Genomic DNA, 24,025 nt, shown 5'->3' with positions numbered 1-24,025 from the left:
TTCTTAAAATACAAATGTAGCTTTTTGGTGGGTTATTAGTTTTGTCTTGCAAGTCTTCATCTCCAAAGAAATATCCTTCTTGGCTTTAAATCAATGTTTCTATATATCTATATTATATATGTGTGCAGTAAATAATGTATGAGGCTGGTATACATTTGTGTTCAAAGTGCATATATCATCTTAGGGTGCTGACAGTGCACCTTCATCAGGCCTTGATCACCTTCAAAATGCAGTGCAGCTACTTGCTTTTAACAAGTCAGCATGTACCAAAGCTTCAAATACAATAGAGCATGCTGCACATTAAGTTGTTCATCCAATAGACTGACAGCACCAAGCATATAGTCACCATTACTGTAAACTGTGTTCATTGATGCCTGTCTCCCTGGGCCAGAACCTCTTCCGTCAATACTGACACAGTCTCATCTCTCTTAACAGAGCCTTTTCCTTCTGCTTGGCTAGTGAAGCTGACAGCATTAGGTCCATAACTAGAAACCTTCACAAGGGCTTGCTCAAGTTTCATCTTCAGTGGACTGGCATTTCTATCAAATGGTGTGGGGAGGGTCAGATCCAGGGGTTAAATTGGGCAGGAGTGGACTGAAGCAGAGCTCTTAATGGCCATGATAAAATTGACTCAAAAGGTACACTAGCAAATATCTAGCTAGCTAATAGTGTTTGTAGATTAATGTTGCTAATCTGTAATACAAGAAAGTTAGATCTGAGCTGGATCTGGGTGATCTGACAGACTATAAAAATAACTAAGGTGCTGATTTTACAGGAATGCAGTCAGAAAAGTATCATATGTGATCCTGATATCACCTTTAAGCCAAAACCCAATGGTAGTCAAAAGAAAGGCTTTAAAACAGAAACATATATATCAAAGCCTGATGAGTCTTATGTCCATTATATTTTTGCTGAGAAGTGCACATAAAACTGAATGATATTGTTATAACCCCTAGACCCCCCCCAACACCTCCTAAATCATAATTTAACTTATTGGTGTCTCACTTTCTCACCTTCTCAGACCTTTTGCTTTCTGTTCTTATGGCCCTTTTTTTCAGGAAGATCTTAATTTAGGAAGATTAAACCTCAAGACAGGCTTCCCCTACTTTTGTCATCACATCTTTTTTTTTTCCTCGAACACTGGATTTATGGGTTGACAAAAAACATAATTTGTTTTGTTTATTTGCAAGTACAAATCCCCTGGAGGTGACTAATATTAACTGCCCCATGTTGCAACAGCTAGAAACTGACCTTGAATTATCAGGGAAGACAGACAGGATCGCGCGGAGCAGATTCCATTTTAGCTCTGCCCAGAACCCCCAGCCTAGGGCTCTCATACCCTGCACCTTCACCTCTCACTTGCATGGGGGTGCATTTCATCGACGAGGGCAATACAAACAGCCAAAGTCATTCACAGGCCTTTGCGCTTGTGTATTGAGTTTATTTTAGGAGTTAGAGAGGCCTGGTTAGTGCACAGAATGTTGGTGCCCATAAGTCTGGGTTTTTGTCCCAGCAGATTCATGGGTGTACTCCTTGAAATACATCAAAGTTGAATTCATTTCGCAGACAAAAAGGCAGTTGTCAAATATCTTTCAAGGCTCAAGGAATGGATGAAACTGTAGGAGTTCCTATGTATGCTTTTCAGTCAGTTGAGTTCAGTTGAGTTCTTAATAGGTCCTCAGATATAATGGGATAACAAATATTACAGTTGGTTTGCAGATACTTAATTTGCCAGCTTGCATATTGCACAGAATAGTGGTGCTAATGGGTGCTTAATAGATCCACAAAAAATAAGCAGGGTAGAAAACACAGCTGCTTACTGGTATTAATGCTTCACATAAAATTAAGTACCTCTGTGCTGTGCTCTAGGTCAGCTACTAAAAGCATGTTTTTTTTTTTTTCCTGGAATGTTTGGTCACAGTGTGTAGAATTCTTTCTGTTAGAGAGAAGCTACATGTTAAGCAACATATTATGTACAAGCATTCAGAAGTAGCTTTTTTGTTGAAAGAAGTACTTAAGATGTGATTTTTGGTTTGTTCAGCATTGGGGTCTTTTTATCAATAGGACGCTGAACTCTCCCCCTGATGTACAGTCATTCACTTTAATCAAGCAAGAAGATTTTATATTTGCACTGTCTTGTCTAAACATAGCACTTGAATAATTTTGTATTCTATATCTTTGTATAGAATTTGTCAATCTAAGTTTCAGCACTGACTCCTGGTTCTGGCAGTGTCTCAAGTTAAGAGCATTTTTGGGCTATAACCTATTTGTGCTAGCTAGGGATACTTTTCCCAATAATTTTTTTGAGTTTGAGAAAGGCGCTATATGTCACAAACTCCAGGAACGGCGCTCATCCCTACATTGCCACGCCTTCCACTTTCCACTGACTTCCCTGATCTGGTTCACCAGAGTACTAATTACACTATTACACTGAGGACTATTCTCCTCAATACTACCCTCCTATTTAAGGTCCCCTCCCTTGCACTCTTTTTGTAATGTATTACCATTCTCATGTTGCATACTGAGCCTTCCATGTACATGTTTGTGTGTCTGGTTTCTGAATCCTTCCTGTGTTACAGACCTCGTATTCTGCCTAACCCATGGATGCCTTCTGGAGTTTGCCTTGCGTTTCCGACCTCGGACTGAGCTGACCATGATTACCCACCTAGCTCCTCTTACCTAACTAGGAAAACTCCAAGCCCTACCTACTACCTCTCCCTACAGTTCCTACCTGTCCCATAACTTAAATAAAACCTCTAGCAGTTGGATCCTCTCCCTCATGTGTGTGTTCCTTCATTACACTATATAAATGTAACCAAAAAAGGAAACAACAAAAAAAATTAATTACATTGCAGTAGTGTTTCTGAGATTATTATATTAACATTTTATTAAGCATATAACTTGAATGCCCTGCAAATATCTATTGTATGTGACAGTTTACCAGTAGTTATCATGAATACATTTTATACTGAACCACCAAGTCAGCGATTATTAACACCACTTGAACTCCACTGAAGAGAAACATAGAACCCTTGCAATTTTTTGAAAAGCTGGTGGTCCACTGTGACTTATTGACTGTGCTTGATCCATCACCCGCGCCACACTGCATGTGGACTGACTGAAAGCTAAATTCCAAACCGTGGTTCTCCTGCAAAAGTGGGAGTGTGTGTGAACTAGGGCCCAGCCTGCTTAAGTGCTAGCAGCTGTGTAGTGGGCAGACTGTGTGGCATTTGGCTTGACAGCAGGTGCAACCACAGCATTTTGGCTTGGGGCAAGTACCTCACACCTTTGGAGGTGTTCAGAAGCCCCGGTGTTACCTGCCGTTGTTCACCTCGACATGTGATTTGGAGCGAGGCAGCTGTACTTTTCAAGACATCATCCATGAAAAGGTTACACAATTACTCCAAAAGAGAGAGAGAAAGAGAGAGAGGGAGAAATAGAGAGAGATAGGGAGAGAGTGGGGAGAAAATGCCTAACCTTTCTCACCAACTTGTTGACACTTTTAGAGGTGTTGCATAACACCTATGCATCTGTATTTTTCCCCATTGAATTTAATTAATTTGTGTTGTTATAATGATACAAGTATTGTTTTTATGAGTGTTTATGAATATTATTTTTACTTCCTTTCTAATTAACTGGGATGATCAACAATCTCTTGTTTAATTGGCAGCATACTTCACACATTTTGCACAATAAAGCTCCGCTTTGCAGCATTGGAACAAAAAGTGATGCTTCAGTAGAATTAAAAGTACCACTCCAGTTGTGTTCGAAGGAGCATAGTTGCGTAATGCTGTGCACTGATGTAAAGGCAAAGTTGTCAGAATTCTGGCACTTGTGCACCTTCAATACAACATTTAAGGTTAACACCGACACTTAGAGCTAATCCCATAACTCAGCATGACATGATTTCTGTACCACTGCTTTTCATCAGCATGACCACAAAACCTGAGCAGTATGACTTCTATTAACCACAGTAACCGCTGTGAACCATGGTAACCTGCATCCTTTATAGTAACCGTGTCTCATTTATCCTCCACATAGACTTGCCAGGGCTTCACTTATGCACTCATGTTGTCTTCAGGTCAGAATTATTACCAAGACAACAAAGTGCTAGCACATCTGAAAGGTAAAGAACTAAGACAGAAAGAAAGAAAAAAACCTTGTCTGCTGCCTTTCAGCAGATGATATTAAAGGTCTTGAGTTTTCACATATGTCCTCACAAAGGATATCCTCATTTGCTGTGGAAGAGACAAAGCAGGGGAAAGGTGTAGAAGTTTAAAAGCATGACAGTTTTGATTCTTTCAGAGTTGATCCCCGTAAGCCCAACCTGACCCAAGCAGAGCAAAAAGCTGAACCTGTCGCACTAGGCCCACAGAAAGGGCCATAACAGGATTTCCATAGAAGCAGCCAGGTTGTTTCAAATTTGAGAGTTGCACACTTTGTATGTCCCCCGGGTGCCTGAACGCACTGCCATTGTTCAGAATTTATGCAGTACACCAAAAAAGCCTGTATCTCTGACAAACACCGGGCTTGGATTTGCCTGCAGGGAGCAAATGGATTATGTCTATATTGCCACTGAATGCAGAAGAAGGTATAGACTCGTGTGTCCTTGCCTTTTATATATCTCTTCAGTTTTTTTTTTTTAACAACAAATAGAATGGTGGAATGAACACAGGTAACTCTACCATGGTAACCAAGCCATCTTTGGTGCCGTTCTTCCTCACAGATGCTGAGATAATCAAGCACTGGGTGATTATATTAGTCTGTTGCAGTGTGTTTTGTCAGTGTGTCAGTGAACTCAGAGCTGAACCATGGCACAGTAATGGTGTGAAAGTATCAAGAATTTAGATTCATTCCACTGCAGTAATTCAAAAATGTTTTATGACTTATTTTTTTCTATTTTAATTCAAACAAAAATGCATTCACCATAGACATACTGCCCTTTAGATTTTCTATGTTACCTGTGAAAATGTTGAAATTTTGCACCTTAAAGCATGGTTTAACTACACTACGATTCACAGCACTCACCCACCACAGTCCCTAAGTGTCTATTTAGGGCCTTTTTTATTTGAGCTGGAGATTGTTCTACATATTCAGCACCGATTGGTGACAGAAAAATGGTATATAAAGTGCTCCTTATTATGTCAAGTAACCTTGGAATAAATTAGAGATAAAACTACACTCACGAAAGAAAAAACTCTCAATGTTGAACCTTTTAGATTTGGGTGGCAAGTCCCTGTCCCTAGGAAACCATCATGGAAATAGTTCAGAATACTTGCTGGTACATGTGTGCAAACTTTTTTTTTGGAGGAGGGGCTGTAGTTAGGTAACATTAAACATGCAAAAGTTCATTGATTGCTGTGCTGTTCCATTGTAACAAACCTCAACGAAATGGATTCAGAATAAAATTTTCAGAGGTTTAGGCAAGATTCACTACCAAGTCATAGGTTCATAATAGACTATTACAGACATAATAGACTATTAAGGCTGCGTATAATTGTCTTTTACCAATTCATAATAATTTACAAACTAATAAACACTTTGTAAATAGAGTGGTAGAAAATGGACCTCCAATTAAAACTTTTAATATCAATTCTGAAATATACTATTCGCTTGTAGTAGTAGTAGTAGTAGTAGTAGTGGTAGTAGTATTTCGTTATTCCTAAGTGTTTCATTATTCAAACTGGGGGAGTTATTAATGCCTATGAAACAATTATTCAATTACTGATAATCAATAACACACTAGTAGATAATGATTAGACCACTATTAATTATATGCTATTACAAAGTGTTAGTATTACTGTCAGCTGGACTGAAATACTCTACATGACTTGCAAATATCTTAATTAGATGATGTTTTACATAAAACCCATCAAGCATAGGTCCTGGCTAGCACTGGTTGGTCTTTAAACTGCAATCCAAATGGGGGAAGTGATGTCTTATTCATCTTTGTTCATGGATGAGATGTTTTTTTCTGTGGTTTGTAATTTCAGCTACAGCACTGAATGGTGGAGTAACTGAGGTATTAGAACCTACAGATTTCAAACATTCTTCACATATTATAGCTTTTAGCTCTTCAAATGTGGCTCTTAGTTTTGTGGTAATCCTTCCCTTAGTTGTTTGGCGTCACAACCAAATAATCACAACAGATCTAGAAATGTTCTAAGAAGATAAGCAGGTGAATTTACCGTAAACAAAACATTAGTAAGAAGAACAGATGTGCAGATTTTTGTGAGGTATCAAATTAATATCATTCTTTTTTATATGGGATATGGCTCCCTGAAAATTATGTAGGATCATATTCCTCACTAGTGTAGCAATCAGCATTTTCAAGCACTAATTTTTTCTCTTTCTTTATTAGATTGGATGGATAGCTATAGTGAATACATGAAAATTAGTGGAGATTAAGATTGTAAATAGGCAAATATCATTGTCACAGAGAACAATGTTTGCTATCCTGATTTGTGGCCAGAATCAATACTGAGGTGTTTAACATATTAATAGGAAATTAATCTGATAAAGACACCATTAGGAAAATACTCCACATCAAGGATTGAAGACAAACAAGTAAAAAAACATCAACAATCATGTTTAAACAGATATAATAAAGATCAGGTATTTACTTAACTGAGGACATCACTCTGGTGCATGGCTCTCAGGTGATGTTCTGACCTAGATGCTTTATACACTTTTTTCAAACATTAAAATTAATTAATACAAATATATGAATATAAGTAAATACATAAAGTGGTTAATATTTTGAATGTATTAAAAGTATTATTACCCATTTTATATTTAATTTAAAGTTCTTCAGTGATGTGACAAATTTTCTTTTTCATTCTCTGTATATGTTATGAAGGTGTGTTTTGTCAGTCTGTATAGCAGGTCACTGCACATATGCCCATCCTCAAGCCATGCGTTCTTTTTTTTTTTTTTTTTTTTGGTTTTGTTCTTGTTTAGCCTCTTGTTTCATTTTGTGTTTTGTGTTTCGCTAGTCTTTGTTAGCTTGTGCATTTGAGCCCTGTGTTTTCCCTGTCTTGTTTTCTTGTCATTGCACTAAGCCTGTGTTCTATGTGCTACATTATTGCCTGCTTCATTACTAGCCTATTCTGTGTTTGGTTCACTCTATTAGCCTGTCAGTTTCTTCCTCTAGTTTTCATGTTTTCATTTTGCTTTATTTTCTTTAGTGATATATACTGGTTTTGTATCATTGTCCCCTGTCTTTTTTGACCCTTGACCATTCGTCTGGCAATGATTATGGATTTGCCCCCCCCAAAAATTGCCCATCTCAGCACTCATGTCTGGCCTCCACTTTGAGCATTACAATAAGATTAGGGACAGGTCATATTATTTCAGTCATAAGACAGCAATCTTTTTAACCTTTGCTGTGTGAAACCATACCTCCATTCACTGTCTAAACAGTAAAGAATGATCACTGCTTTCCTAATTCTAGCATGTGAGATTAATTTATTTATCTGGAAAATGAAAGCTCATCTAAATATAATTTACCCAGATGGTAAATTAATCAGTAATTGTAAGGTAACCAATAATTATTCAGTCAAGAAGCAGTTAAATATTTAATGAATAATCACAACTTGTATTCAGCTGAGAAATGGCAAATAATAATAGATCGGATTTAGACAAACGCATTTATAAAGAGCAGTTTTGACAGTGATGATTGGAACCTATGGTCACCACATCTGTCTAATCAGAGCCATTGTTTCCAAAGCAGATATCGATTCACTTCTAAATTAGAATCAAAGTGTGACGTCTTCCTGTGCTGTTCTCTCTCTAGCAGCTGGCTCACTCAATGTGAAACAATCCTCGATATCTCAGTACTTTAATTAAAATAAATAATTGGTACCTCTCCTTTAGTTTAAATTTTGATCAGATAACACAATCCTCCCCCTAATCACAGAGAGCAAACACTCCATGCTGACGTGCTCTGTCAGGCCGCAAACAACAGACCAAGCCATTCTAACCAAAAACATTGGCTATTATTAGCTGCCTTACACATATGCCAGCCCTGTAACAAGTGCTAACGACAGTGTTACGGGCTGGCACCAGATGGAGGCGCAGGGAGTTTGGGAGCGTTGAAGCTCGTAATGGTGGGACTGCTCCATCTGCTTCTCCGGTGCTGCTGATAGAGAACATCAGTTGCCAGATGACCGCAGGAGCTTCTTTGGGCTACATGACTATTTCCTGCTCTCTGCTGAGGAAAGATGGCAGAAATGAGAAACTGGGCTCTCATTTGAGCCAAAGAAGTTCTAGTGTGTTTTCTGGATAGTCTGGCCTTCAGTCATGCAGGGTGCTGGTGCAGGAAGGTTGCCTGGGGTGGATTGAGAAGGGTGTGTGAAAGGTTATTGGGAGTGTTTCCATACCACTGTTGCCTTTGGCTTGCTCACTTGGGGCTTGGATTTGGACATGTGTAAAACTGTTTTGCTACAATGGCTGTTGTAAAAATTGCTATATAAATACATTTGACTTTATGGCCAGAATTCACTGACTTGTAATGGAAGGCTACTGGAGAGTAGACAGGAAGTCTGGAAACTAAAATAAAGACACTGCCAATGAATAAAGCAAAAGTGACCAAGTGTCCTGTAAACTCATATAAAATGCTTTCATAGGATTGGCTTTAATCTTGTTGGGGGATATTATTTTAAAAAAATGTTCTCCATTGATCACTCAATAAATATTGAGTGAAAAGAATATATAATTTTGTTCAGCAGTCATGTAAACAAATGACTAAAGTTATTTCTGCATAGCATACATTTAAATAATGCATAAATTAGCATGCTTCCTTGGCCAAATTGATCTTCGGAAATTTCTCAAAGCACTATCCCTCATTGTTAGGCCTGTGCTTGTTTGAGGTCATTGATTTCTCTGCTGGAGTCTGGAGGCTGAAAACCGTCGGTACTCCAGTGACATCATAACACTGGTCAATTGATTGTCTGACAAAAGTTTTACTCTCCTGATCGCCACCACCTTTAGTCTGCAGACAGGCAGACGCAGTGACAGTAAATAAGCCCTGGAGGGAGAATGTAATGTAATGTAATGGCCTGTAGAGCCATTCGTGATACACTTCCTGAGGCCTGAAAACTCTCCGCCACCAGGTGAGGGCCACAGTGTTGACACGTGTCTCTGACGGTTTCCTTTTTTCCCCCTTGCTTGCGTCGTGCTTCATATCTCTGTGAATGACCCCGTTGGATCCCCACCACATGCTCAAATTGCTGGGAGTGAAGTGAGAATTTAGTGCTTGTATTTTAACTGTGCTCTCCGGACTGAGCAAATGGAGCGGATTTTCCGGATGTCAGCACCACCTGCTGCAGAGTTTCACTTTAGATGGGCGACTGTAATTAGCAAACAGAACACGCGGCAGAAGAGGTGCGCGTGCCCCACTTACACAAAACAAATTTAAACTCAGCTCAGCTGTGCTGCATCTGGGATATAAAATTTCTTTCAGATTTAAGATGCTATTAACCTGAAATATATTGAATGGCTATAGCGAATTACAGCGTAATTCACAGACCTCAAGTGAGTTATTAAGTAAACATTTGATAACATCTTTTGAGACAGGTTTTCTTTTTCGTGAATGGGCCAATGTGTCTTACAGTAATGATTACATAAGTAGGTCTGCTTTATCCTACATACTGCAGCACTTCAGGGCTATATTAGGAAGGATCTCTACATAGCTTGTCCAGTAGTTATAGCCTTGAAAAGGTTTATTTATTCAAATAAAGCATGGTAAAATGATAAAATTGTTATATCTTCATGCAATGCCATAAACAAACATATGATTCTAAATGCCACCAGACCTTAGTAAGAACAGCCATCAGAAATAAATGGTTTTCATTTCTTCTCGATCTTTTTACTGGTAATCCTTCGTGGGTCTCCCGGCACTTTGTCTTCATTACATTGCCGTTATGGAAAATTAAAATGCTGCCAAATGAATAGCTTCTGACAGACCTAGGCTGTGCTGTTTGTACTGCTCCCCTTTCCCTAATAATGGTGCTAGATGTAGCATATGAAATGATATTTTTGTGTTGACGTGATTAATTGAGGGTGCAGCTTATGAGGTGTGGATGGCTGTTAAACTCACATGGGTATGTTTCTTTTTTACTAATCAGATGGAATGGCATGTAAATATTTTATGACTGTATAAATTACACAAGAATGCCCTGATAATTGGTATATAGGAAATATTATTTATGGACATTTATGCATATAGTTGATAGCAGAACTGACAGTATAATTATTTTCAGTTGAGTGTTATTGTTATTGAACCTAGAAAGTTTACTTGTAGTACACAATACTGTTTTATATATATTTTTAAAAAGGGAGTGCTTTGTTAAATTTGTGATATTAAAAATGTATTAATTGCAAGTACATAAACATTACTTAAAAGAACTTTCAACTTATCTTCTATAAGAGTTGCCTAGGCAAATGTAAGCATGCATGTTACTTCTAGGGATTTTCAGAGAGGGCAATAAATGTGTGTGGGTTTTTTTGTACAAACTGGCAAAGCCTCAAAGTTCATCAAATGAATGTCAAAGAAATTAGACAGTGTTTCTAATGGTTAGCTCTAATAAGGATATGAAATGATAGAACAGATCCCCTATATTCAGCTAAATTAATGTCCCTTATTTACCAAAGAGTTTAGACTCCTTCCAAACTACTTAAATGGATCAGTAGATACATAATGGAGGGGGGAAATGGTAAATGGTCTAGATAACTAACAAAACTAGATAACTAAGCACCTTTACCAAATGCAGCAGAATTGATTGTTCTCCAAGTGCTTATGGCTCATTTGATAGCTCTTTTTTTAAAAGGGGCAAAGTACAATAGTTCCCAGGTACAGCATTATGAATGCATTCCCACCCTCCTCTGGCAGCAGCCTTTGTGCTTCAGTGTCAAATCTGAGAGTAGAATCCATTATGGCATATAAGGAAAGGAGCCAAGGATTAAATGTGCTTAGAAGTATGTCTTACAAGCAAATAGTCTACATATTATCTGTATGCATTCAGATTCTAAGTCGAGACAGATGAAAAGTTATGTTTGAATTTGAAATATAAGTGCTTAATTTTAAAGGGTGGTTTATGCTTATTTTTATGTAAGTACATAGTGTTTGTCATGTTTCTGATAAAAATAAATTCTAAAAAAAAAAATTACTATTACATTTAGAGAATTTAACAGGAGTTCTCATTTAGAGCAATTTATAAAACCATAATCCAGTTTGTAATAGAGAACACCTGACTGAAGAGGTGGGCATGTAAAAGGTTTTAACAAGATTCCTAACAGCATCATATAATGTTACTAAACCATCTGTTTGACCATTTGGCCATCCAAAATAAAAATAAAAAATAAAAAATACACCCCCATTTCCTTCCCATTTTGCCCTCCACATGAATTCAAAATTATTATATGCTATTATGATAAATTCCTGTTGTGAATTATAACAACACAAAATTTATTTTAGTATCCATTTACTACCTGGGTATCTGTAAAACTTTGCATGCAGTTGCTGAAAATTACCCCGACACCATTTGTGGTGGCACTGCATATGTTACTAAAGTTTAAGACTTAGAAGAAACAGTTCAAGACCATACTGATAAAGACCATACTGTTTTTGTCAAAGTGGAGAGAGGCTACATATTAGAGCATTCTTAAGACTTCCTGTCCACACTTCATTAAAAGTCTGGTTGAGTGTCATGTAGTGACTGTGGTGTAATGAGAAACTGACAGGAAGCACTCGCGTAGTAATCAGAAAGCCCAGGCCCAACTGGTAACCAGGGCAACTGGAGATCAGAAAAGGACATTTTTTTCACCTTCAGACTTTTTCATGGGGTAGTCGGTTTCTATGGAATACTAATAACATTTCTTCAGTCTTGCTTGCTGTCTCTATAACTGATTGCACTACACATCAAATGCTCTATCAACAGTGACATGTGCTCACAAGATGGCGGAAGACCACATTGAAATAGATTAATCAAATTGCAAGTTGCTTTCCTCAGAATCCACCAAAACAAAAACTTTCAGATGCCACCAAACATTGTGGATTAGGATTCCTTATTTTTGTAGGAGAAAATCTTCTGCTAATCTCTGTGAATTATGTAGGTCAATCAAGAGAAATAGGGGATTAGAAATCAATCAATCTTAAAATGGAACTGGAAATGCATGGACCTAGATGTAGGTCCCCATAACATCCTCTATTTTCTCTCCTTTCTGTAATGTCATCAGACCTGCAGTCACTGCAGATGCAGCATAAACACTGCACACACACACACACACACACACACACACACACACATGCACACACGCACGCACACATGTGTGCACACCCACACCTACCTCCCCCACTACACACACGCATTTATTTGTCAGATTACCGTGTTGCATCAGGGAATGTATTGGGGCCCTAGAAAAGGATGATACATGTCAGTAAAACCTGAGATGGCTGCCCTGACTTTCATCATCTTTCCGTCAGTTACTGTCATGCTCTGTTTATGATTTTCATCTAATGCCTTTAAGACACTGGATGGTCCCATAGCTCTCACTCACTACAACCATAGGTCTCTCCAAACTGTGGCCAGTTAAATGTTCAGCTCTCCTTTTGCAACAAGCTTCTGTATTATATTTATTTTTATTATCCCATTCTGGAATGGTATCTAAAATTATTGTTTCAGGCATTTATGAAGGAAAAACCATAGAAAACCTTTGCTTGAATCAAGTATTATTATTCAACCCTCAAAATATAATAAATTAAAAGGCAAGTTTGTTATATTAGTATCTAAAATGTAAATCAGTTGTGAACAGACCTGCAACAATATCATTACACTTTTGAATGGAGTGCTAAGTTTGAAGGCTCTGTTGAAGCCTCTGAACTCATAAGAAAGTAGCAAATGCTTTGAGCTTATCAAGTCAACTCAATTAAAGTCAAACCTCTCTACAGAGGATCAGAGGATCAGACATATTTCTTTGGCCCTGCAGTAACACATGGATATCTATTAAATTTATTCACCTATAAGTTGTCATTTATTGACATAAAATACAAAATGATATTAATGTTTTGGACTAGTGGATGTAACTGCATTATACAGATCAATTTCAAATTCTTAGACAGACACATTGAACAGGTGGCTTCTATTTAATTCCAATTCTAGTTAAATTATTAATTTAAATAATTATTATCTAAAATGAAGTTTTCCAGTCTGGCTTTTTTTACTCATCAGAGCACAGAAGGAGCACTTCTCTATGATCTTAGTAAATAAAGTTGCAGGTAACCCATCTATACTGTTTCTCTTGGCATCATTGGCAACTGACCACAAGAGACTACTTTGTTGGCTAAAGAAACTATTTGGTCCCTGCAGCTGTGATATAAATTGGTTCCAATTTTACCTGAGCATTTATGAATATTGTTGTATTTGGAAATTGTCCATCCAAGGATCTTGTTCTGTCTTGTGTGAAGTCCATGAAGGATCAATCCACCTCTGCTTAATCTATGCATTCTTCCATTAGCCAGAATAATTATGAATATAATATTGCTTTCTATCAGTATACAGTATTTCTATCAGTATACAGTATACAGTGTACATGTACCCAGCTTTTGATCCCCAAAGATCTATCAGCTCCTTGTTTGATTGTCTTGAAGACATATACTACTGCACATGTTATGATGATCATTCCAAGATAATATTAGTGATGATCTTTCCCAGATGCTATTTTAGTAAGATACTCAGTCCTATGACTCAATAGTACTATATCGTTGACATGGTCAGCATGAAACAGTTAAATCATGTGTGTGCAACTCAATGCTTGTTGAGAGATGAGTTCACATAAACTGGATAGATCTGTCAAACTCTTCATTTTCAACTACCCCAGTTAGTCATGCACTTTTAAAAATTATTTATTTAAAATTTGATGTGTCTCCACTTGTGTTGAGGGTAACAATCTGTTTGTTTTAGTTAAGTAAACTATTTGTTTTATTGCTCAAAATGTATTATCTACCATTATGCTTAAGTTTATTGATTTGTTTCCAGGAATAATTATGTAGATTGTCATACTTAATGTTTGGTCAAGAAATGGTTTTCCTCTCCATTATTATCAATAGAAACTGCTTAAAATGTATTTGCATTAGACACACACCACTTACTTTATTAGAAAGATCGATATCAGCCACAATACTGTTCATCATGAGTCAGTTTCTGATCACAGGAATAGACATTATTTGCAGACTATTCTTATCACTGGAGTAACATTGACATGGTAGTGAAATGGTGGTGCTGGGAGAGATTGATCAAGTCAACGTCTATTTTTGCCAATTCATCCATTTGTGAGGTCAGTCGCTGATGTTGGATGAGAGGGTCTGACTAATGATTTTCGTTCTAGTTCATCTTAAAGGTGTTCAGTGGAGTTCAGGTCATAGCTCTGTGTGGGACATTCCAGTTCTGTCCAGTTCATGCCTTTTAGGACCTTGCTTTGTGCTCTGGGGCACAGTCATGCTGGAACAGAAAAGGGCCATCATCAAACTGTTCCCACAAAATTGGAAGCATGCAATTGTCCAAAATGTTTTGGTATGTTAAAGCATAACGATTTCCCTTCACTGGAACTAAGGGGCCTAGGCCAACCCCTGAAAAACAACCCCACAGCATTATCCCTCCTCCACCAAACTTTACAGTTGGCACAGTGCTGTCAGGCAGGTAATTTGCCAAACCCAGACTCGCTCACCAGACTGCCAGATAGAAAAGTATGATTAATCACTCCACAGAACACATTTCCACTGCTCCAGAGTCCAGTGTTGGCCTGCTTTACACCACTCGATCCGACACTTGGCCTTATGCTTGGTGATGTAAGGCTTGCATACAGCTGCTCAACCATGGAAGCCCTTGCCATGAAGCTCCCAGCACAGTTTTTTGTGCTGATGTTAATGCCCGAGGTGGAACTCTGCAGTTATTGAGTCAGCAGAGCCTCGGCGACTTTTACGCACTATGTGCCTCAGCACTTAGCGACACCTTTTACATCCTACTACAGTACCACACTCGAATCCAGTGAGCTCTGTAGAACAACCTGTTCTGTCACAAATGTGTGTAAAGACAGACTACATGGTTAAGTGCTTGATTTTATACACCTGTGGCAATGGGACTGAACAATACACATGAATTCCGTGATTAAGAGGTGCATCCCAATACTTTTGTGCATGTAGTGTATATAGGACAGTTATCTGCCATTACTCATAAAAAGCACATGGAAAATGCCCTCAGTACTGCATATGACTGACTAAATATATGGCATAAAGTCATTTAAAGTATTCATTTAAAGCGAATATGTGTCACATGAAAATACATTTCATGTGACAGGCATGACTATTAATAATTCATTATTATTATTTTTATTATTATCCACAACAACAGCAACAATAATAGTAATAGCAGCAGTATGATTTTGCTAGGTTTCTTATGAATTAAATCATGTAAGAAGCCAAATCTAGTCCTATCCTTGCTCATATATAGAACTGACCTTGCTCATATAAACTGAAACTCTTCATCTGGAATTTATTACATAATATGATCTAAAGACAGCTGGTTTTAGCATGCTATTTTTATTTTATTTTGTACTGTCATGCCAAAAGGATCACAAACAAAACCTAATAAGGCAAATGAAAAAGTTAATAAGTATTTATAAACCTATCTCCTAGAAAGTGTTTTTCTCTAGGCTGAATAATGGCATTGGTTAGACTCCCATAAGGCCTTTCAGGGGTTTTTATGGGTCTTGTATTGCCTTTCTGATGTGGAACGTGTCTTGATGGTGTAAGGAGGCTGAAAATATCGAACATTTCTTCATTTACATTAACAGAATATCTTCATACTGAGTTTCTTTCTTTAAATTTTCTTGATACTTTATGTGGTGTACATGCGCTGAATGATTGATTAAACCAAGGTAAACTCACAAGCAGTGTCTGCACATCAACAGTCGAAATGTATTATACCTGTCTGTTTTTGTTTTTTTTTCCACTTGAGGTTAATGAGTAAAGCTTTGAGATTATATCTTAATAAAGTTGTTTCTCTTCATCTCACAACACGAATCTGCCACCTCTGTATGCACAGACTGACCTGTATGTTTCTAAGCATGATGAATTATAGCATGCTCATTGAGAATATGATTTAATTGTGAACAGCTGTGCTGGTAGTCAGTCTTTGGTGGTGGATCTTAGTTCTAATTCCAGCAATATGGACCAGGAAAAAACATTGTGAGGCTTATGAGATCCCAAAGAACCACTGGAAAACATTGATCTCTGATGATCTTTAACAACTGCCTCCCAGTTCAACACCTGTTCACACAGATGGTGGTTTTGCATGTTATATATGTTAAATATGTCTGTGTAAGTTCATTTTGAGAGACATTCAGATAATAAAATGTTTTAAATGTTTAATAAAATCACACAGCTTTATAGGCTGGGGACAGGTGGGGTCTCAGGCCTCCTCTGCTATTCAGTGAGGGCTGCTCCACTTTGATGTAGATGGCTTGATGACCTCAGCAATTTATGGAAGAAATAGGGGAGGATAGGAGCAACCATAAATTGCTGGGAATACCATCTTCTCTGGCAAGCACATTTAAGAGAAAATTGTCATGAGTCATGAGGCTTTAACATGTCATGTTATATGCTGATCATGTGATATCTTTTATGCATATTTGTGCCAGAGTTACTTCCTGTCACCTTTACAACTGATGATGGTGTTTGGTTGAACACTGAAACTTGCACTGAAACAAAACATTGTTTAATCAACAGGTACTAATTTTCCGGATTTCTTGGTTAAATATTTAAACATTAAAACAATCTTATATTTTCATCTGGCATATCTTTATAATACTGATAAATCGGTGGGAATGTGTACAGATAACAATATACATTTTTTTTTCTTACTACAGCATGTTCACAGCTTTGTATACATAATGGAGTTATACTTTCTCAAGTTGGTTAAAGGGCTTTTGTAAAATGTTTGAACATTGTGTAACCCAGTGCTTAAAGATTCTTATATAGGTGTTCCGAATGATGACCAGTAGAAGAGACTGTGCTGTACCGTTTGTCCTGAACAGATGGCCAAAGCAGCATGCCTGTTTTTGCTCCAACATATAGAAGATCCATATAGAATATATGGTGTCTCTCAGGCCTTACACTCAGTGTTGTGTGTTTTAGATAAGACATGTTCAGGACCAGAAGTTGGACTAATATTTCAGTTAGATTTAATTTACGACTACAACTACTATTACTACTACTAATAAAAAATGTATAAGTGTCATGCCTTGAGCCTCAGACCAGCCTCTTACGAACTACATACCCCATAATCATCCTGTTTGTTTCCAGTCCCCTGATTTAGGTTCACCTGTTACTGGTTATACCCCATGTCTATAAATACCCTTCCCTTCGTGTTGGTTGTTGTGAGGTCTCGTATGTTTCTGAGCTGTTCTGAGCTGTGTACTTACCTGTTGTTTCTCAGTGTTTTTGACTTATGCCTGACATCCTGGGTTTTGCCATTTTGCCTGTTGTTTGTTTCCTTGGACTGATACCCGATTTGTTACTGATCTTCACTTGTTTTGGATATATATATATTTTTTTACTTTGAGCTTGGCCTGCCATTTGTCCATGCAAACGACTCTGTCTGTTTCCCGAGCATCACAATAAGAAAGGCTAGTATGTCTAAATGCATCTCTAACCCTAACCAAAACTTCTTATACAAGTTGACTTATATTTGTAAACCTAAAATTTTGCGGCCTTATTATACAAATGAATGTTATGTATCTTTGTATGGAGGAGTACTTTAGTAAATTTAACAGATGTAACACCCATCCACATACAGTATAACATACATATATCTAATTATTGAGATTGGGAATATCATGCATTCTTCAAAGCACAAATGTTGTGCATTGTTTTTTGTTTATTACTTAGCCAATAGTTCTCTTTTCAGCCTCAAATGCATCTCTTTATACTTTTGGTGCACTGAACATACAGTAAATAGGCCTGAAAACTGGAAAGTTGAATGAAAGCGAATCTTAATGCTTTCTGCAAAATCAAATGACAATTCCTTGAATCATTAAACAGAATTTTCCATTAAAGAACAGTATATGTTCTGTGTATATACAAAACAAGTCGCTCATTTATATACGGAATACTCTGTAAATGGTCCCTTTTCCCCCTGTAAAAAATCTAGTTTATACAGTAAAAAAAATCCATTATACAATAAATGCACTGGCAGTTTATTACTTTTCCATTATTTTCCAATCTTCCTTCATAAGTTAAACAAATAAACTTTTGCATATAAAACACAGACCTTAAAAAAAAATAAACAAACAAACACACACACACACACACACACACACACACACACACACACACACCCATACCCATATCATAGAGAGTTTGCTGGTTCGAACCCAGATGATTCCACAGCCATCTGTAGCCAGGAGCCCAAGAGAGCACAACTGGCACTGCTTTCTGGGGTTAGGGCTGACATTACTCTGTCCGTGTCAATCACAGTGACACTAGCCAATCATGGATGTCTGTGTACTTGCGGTTACTGACTAGGGTAGTTAATGCTTTTCACTGAGTGCATTCAGCTGCCCTGCATGGGCAGCAGTTCTAAAAAGATGTGGTGCTTGGCTTCATGTGTCCTGGAGAAAGAAGAGTATATGTGCTGTGTATATATAGGACAAGTCCCTCATTTATATACTTTATACTCTATAAATGTACCTTATTCCCCTGTAAAAATCAAGTTTATATAGTAAAACAAACTATAAAAAAAATAGAAAATGTACTAGCAGTTTATTATTCCATTATTTTACAATCTTTTTTCATCAATTAAACAAATAAACATTTGCATATAAAATAAAGACCATAACATTATATCCTAATACCAGATATTCATTAAAACATGGCTTTAAAATGATCAAGTTCAATAACAGATCATCTCAAAAAAGTTAAAACCCAAACATTTTAAAGGTGCTTGGAGCAAGCATGGCATTCATGGGTAATTACAATAACATTGCAACAGTGCATTTACACTGCTTGTTTTGAATTAAACCAACCAAATTGGCAAAAGAACTATACTGGTCAGTGTTTAATATAAAAGTCAGCAACACATTCACTATGAACACTACACAAAATCCATACTTCCTGCACCATATGAAAACATTTACATGGGTTCATGACTGCTACCATGGGTGGTGGCGCTGCCCTTAAAATTTGTTATAGTATGAACACAAAATATAGCTCATCCAAACAGTTGTCAAGGTTAGTTCCTCCCAGCTTCCATGTTCCATGTTTTCCCTGTCTTGTGTATTTTAGTTCCATTAGTTTAATTTTCTCTGCCCCTTGTTTGATTGCTCACACCTGTGTCTCATTTCTACCTTGTTAAGTTCATGTATTTAAACCCTGTCTGAGGGCCTGTGTGTTTTGCTGTTCATTGTTGTTGTACTGAATGTATATCTGACTATCTGTAAACCTGTGTCTGCCTGAATGCATGTAAGTCGTGTCCATTTTCCCTAGCCTGTATGTTAATTTTTGTCTTTGATTATTCAAACTTTATATGCTTAGTCCATCATTTATCCTAGGCCTTGTCTAGTTTAATCATGTATTCTAAGACTCTGTGTTGGTAATATGACCCTAGACTACTCTGATGACTCTGGATTTTCCCTTAATAAATCTCTCTTCTCTGCACATGCATCCACCTCCTTACCGCTCAACTTTACAGAATGAACAGCCTTACAAGGACGCAGAGAGAGAGCGAGACTCTGGGAGGTGGTTGTTCCGCTGGGACGAAACTCAAGCTGTTTCCACAAAGTCCGGGTTTGTCTCAGCGTAACCAAAGCAGAGACAGGAAATCCCCTGGTGCTGTGGGTACAAAAAACAGGTTCCCTTGTTTTGATGCGTTCCCAGGTAAGTGCCACCAGTCTACCCGTCTTGACCAATGCTGCAGGGGGGGGTGGCCTGCAGTGCAAGACGTGAGTAGGTGGAGTGACTGCACAGAGAACCTAATGTCACTTGGTGGATGCTCAAGTGCAAATGTGAGCTCTCCATAGTCCATATGCGCCTTGAGAACTCCCGAGAGGGTTCTGTATCTGTGTTCCTCCAGGCTCACCCAACCTGTACCTGTGGCTATCCCACAAGCTACCCAATCTGATCCTGTTCCCGGCGTTGGAGATGACACCCGTCCTGATCCGGTTCCTGGTGTGATGCTGCCCATCCTGCCCTGTTTCCCAGCATAGTGGATGCCAACTGTCCTGTTACAGGTCTGTTCCTGTAGCCAAACATTCCATCCCCCTAGACCCACCACCGCTGAATGCCGCAGCTGCCCCACCAGACCCGCTATCGCTGAACGCTGCAGCTGGGCCTCGACCTGCCAGTTCCTGTACCTGGAGTGGAAGAAGCCACTCTGCAAATACCTGTGCCTTGTGCCAAGCCTGTCCCCTAGCCTTGTGCCTGGCCTGTCCCAGGGATTGCTCTTCAAAGCTCTCCTGTGTCCCAAAAGGCTGCCACTGCCAAGTTACTGGTCTCCAAGTCTGCAGACCTGCCTCCTGATTCAGACCTCATGTTCCCTGCCCGTCCCTTGGCCTGTGTCTCCTTTTCCCCATGCGTCTCCATTGTTGCCTGCTCTTGCTGCCCTGTTTTTGCCTTCTCCACTGCCTGGTTTTGTTTTTGCTCCTGTTGTCAGTCCCTGTGCCTGTTCTGGTGCCTGTCGTTGTTCCTGTCCCTGGCCTGGTGCATTTTGCGTTTTTGTAGTCTGTCCTCCCTCCTGGCACTTCTCATCCTCGGTCAGTTTCTGTTGGTTCTGCTGCTACGTCTGTTTCGGCTTCAGTTCCTGCTTCTGCTCCTGGTTCTTGTCCTGTGTTGTCTGCTCCTGTTGCCCTGGGGTGGGTTGTGTGGGGTTTTTAAATGGTTCCTGTTTGTGTGTGTGCTTTGGGGGGGGCATATTGTCATGGCTTTCTCCACCCCTCATTTAATCACACCTGTCCCTTGTTTCTACCTTAAGTTCATGTATTTAAACTGTGCATGGCCACTTTTTTTCCCTTACCTCTGTTACTACTTAGGGAAAGCAGGCTAAAACAGAAACTGTTTTGCCTTTGTGTGCTCTTTGATTTGTTTCCTAGCCTTTTTTTATCATGCATTCTCAAAACTCTTGGCTCTGACACTAGACTACCCTAACGATTCTGGATTTGCCCTTAAATCTTGTTCTCCATACATGCATCTGCCTCCTTACCACTCATTGCAACAGTTCCCTGTAAAACATGTTGCAAAATTTTAGTGTAGCATCAGCCATCTGAGAAGGGCTCCAGATACATGAAAATATACATTAACTTCACAATGAAGCTATTCTCAAGTAATTTTATTTTGGAGTGTTATGAAATGCAGGTATGCATTTAAATTTTTATATTCATGGTCTAGTGCTGTGGTTGCTGGGGTCTGCAATACAGGGGAACACAGAGAAAGCAAAGCCCCTGCACAGTCCCTCAGGCCCATGGTTCTCCACATGTTCAATGGGACAGGCCTGCTGAGCCCTGAGAGCCTGCTGCTAGGGCATAGTCCACCCCCCCCCACCCTCAAATATACTTGGATGCTTCCACATTGGAGGTCATGGTCTAGGGGTGAGGGGCAAGAACTAGCCAGGACTCCAATAGAGAAACCTCCAAAACAGAATTCAGTCTGGCCCTTAGACTGCTTTTTCTTGTGCCTTTTCCAGCTGGGCTTAGCCTGAGCTGTTTCAGAATCCAGGCAAAAGTTGGCTGGAGGCTGGATAGATATATTCCACTGCTGAACCCTACAATATGTCTTCAAGAGGGCCCTAGCACCAGCAGTGATGCAGCGAATCCAGCTGTCCCCCAACCTGGAAGTATTGTGTTCGAAGAGCCAGTCCAGGGTGTCTGCCAGCCCATGTACTGCCAATCTCCAAAGACATTTCTCTTCTGTAGTTTGGTTGGGAAGCATGAAGTCAGACACTTCCTTAAGGTTCTCTAAATCTCTGTTGCCTCTTTTAGAGGTTGGGTATTAAGTACCAACCGACTCCAATAGTGGCAAAGTCTTATGTCAGGTTCTGGCAGTGAACAAAGACAGAGTTGAATGCAGTATGATGGATGCAGTTTAATAGAGAACAGGGGCTGTCCAAAGACAGTCTATACACATACAAAAGTAATATCTACAGGTAGTATGATAAGTAAATACAGGCAGTAATCCAATAAACCAGGAGAAATATACAGCAATGGACAAATGGCTCAGTAAAGCAAGGCAGGTTGAAGAGACTTTGCATACATTGAATGAAACATGAAGGGGTTATATACAGATACTAATGAGGCTATCAAGACACAGATGATTACAATAACAAGCGGGGATACAGACAAGGGAGCAGAACCAAACGAAACCAACAATAAGAAAGCACCAGGAAACAAAACCAGGAAGTAAACAAAACAGAGTTGCTATGGGAACTGGTTTTGCATGATGCTCTCAGAGAATTAAATATATTCAAAATATACTTTTTTTTTTTTTTTTTTTTTTTCCACCAAATCTGGAATGGTTCAATAAATCTCCACACTGAGACATGCTTACAATGTTGTGAAAGTGTTTGCCCTGTTCCTGATATCTTATGTTTGTCACATTTACATGTTTCAGATCATCAAACAAATTAAAATATTAGACAAAGATAACAAGTAAACACAAAATACAGTTTTTAAATGAAGGTTTTTATTATTAAGGGGAAAAAAAAATCCAAATCTACATGGCCCTATGTGAAAGTGATTGCCCCCTAAACCTAATAACTGGTTGGGCCACCCTTAGCAGCAACAACTGCAATCAAGCATTTGCATTACTGGCCATGAGTCTTTTACAGTGCTGTGGAGGAATTTTGGCCCATTCATCTTTGCTGAATTGTTGCAATTGTTTTCGAGCATGAACCACCGTTTTAAGGTCATGCCAAAGCATCTCCATTGGATTCAGGTCAGGACTTTGACTAGGCCAGTCCAAAGTCTTCATTTTGTTTTTCTTAAGTCATTCAGAGGTGGACTTGCTGTGTTTTGGATCATTGTCCTGCTGCAGAACCCAATTGTGCTTCAGCTTGCGGTCACAAACAGATGGTTGGATATTCTCCTTCAGGATTTTTTGGTAGACAGCAGAATTCATGGTTCCATTTACCACAGCAAGTCTTCCAGGTCCTGAAGCAACAAAACAGCCCCAGACCATCACACTACCACCACCATATTTTACTGTTGGTATGATATTCCTTTTCTGAAATGCTGTTACTTTTATGCCAAATGTAATGGGACATAGACCAAAAAGTTCAACTTTTGTTTCGTCAGTCCACAGAGTATTTTCCCAAAAGTCTTGGTGATCAAGATGTTTTCTGGCAAAACTGAAACAAGCCTTATGTTCTTTTTGCTCAGCAGTGGTTTTCATTTTGGAACTCTGCCATGCAGGTCATTTTTGCCCAGTCTCTTTCTTTTGGTGGAGTCATGAACACTGACCTTAACTGAGGCAAGTGAGGCCTGCAGTTCTTTGGATGTTGTTGTGGGGTCATGGGCCATGTAGGTTTGGATTTCTTTTCCCTTAATAAAAAAACCTTCATTTAAAAACTGCATTTTGTGTTTACTTGTTATCTTTGTCTAATATTTTAATTTGTTTGATGATATGAAACATGGAAAAAAAAAAGATATCAGGAAGAGGGCAAACACTTTTTCACACCACTGTATTTTATACTTACCCATAACAGTGATGCAAGGAGGAGTAAAAAGTTATTTTTTGGCCATTCTATAAAGGCACCATAAATCATAACTTATATTGTTTTACTTGTATATGTTTTTGAAATGTGTTTGAACTGCTAGCTATGATACAATTTTAGCCAAATTAAAATGAATTACTTCAATACAAAAAAAATCAAGTTTATTTGGTCCAAATTTTATTCACAGTTCAATGAACAGCTATAAGCCAAATGCACATATGGTGTCTAGGCATTCATATGTAGATTTACCTTGTTTACAACCAACAGGT

The 24,025-nt window shown here is 38.6% G+C and overlaps 1 long non-coding RNA gene across 6 annotated transcripts in view; it reads left to right on the top strand.

The window, feature by feature from the left end:
* Positions 1-22,655, top strand: part of LOC113571131 (uncharacterized) — a 95,014-nt gene extending 72,359 nt beyond the window's left edge. For 4 of the 6 annotated variants that reach the window (XR_014125675.1, XR_014125676.1, XR_014125679.1 and 1 more), the window contains one exon: positions 19,746-22,655. This is a non-coding gene — a long non-coding RNA (uncharacterized LOC113571131). Of the gene's footprint in view, positions 1-2,579; positions 2,749-19,745 lie in introns of those variants that run through there. The other 2 variants (XR_014125674.1, XR_014125677.1) reach the window with 2 other exon arrangements.
* Positions 22,656-24,025: the final 1,370 nt, after the last annotated feature.

This window comes from Electrophorus electricus, chromosome 10, assembly GCF_041902795.1.
Source record: "Electrophorus electricus isolate QZ-2024a chromosome 10, ASM4190279v1, whole genome shotgun sequence".
NCBI classification, from domain to species: Eukaryota; Metazoa; Chordata; class Actinopteri; order Gymnotiformes; family Gymnotidae; genus Electrophorus; species Electrophorus electricus.
The sequence above is the reverse complement of the archived record's forward strand: the minus strand, read 5'-3'. Positions and strand labels throughout refer to the sequence as shown.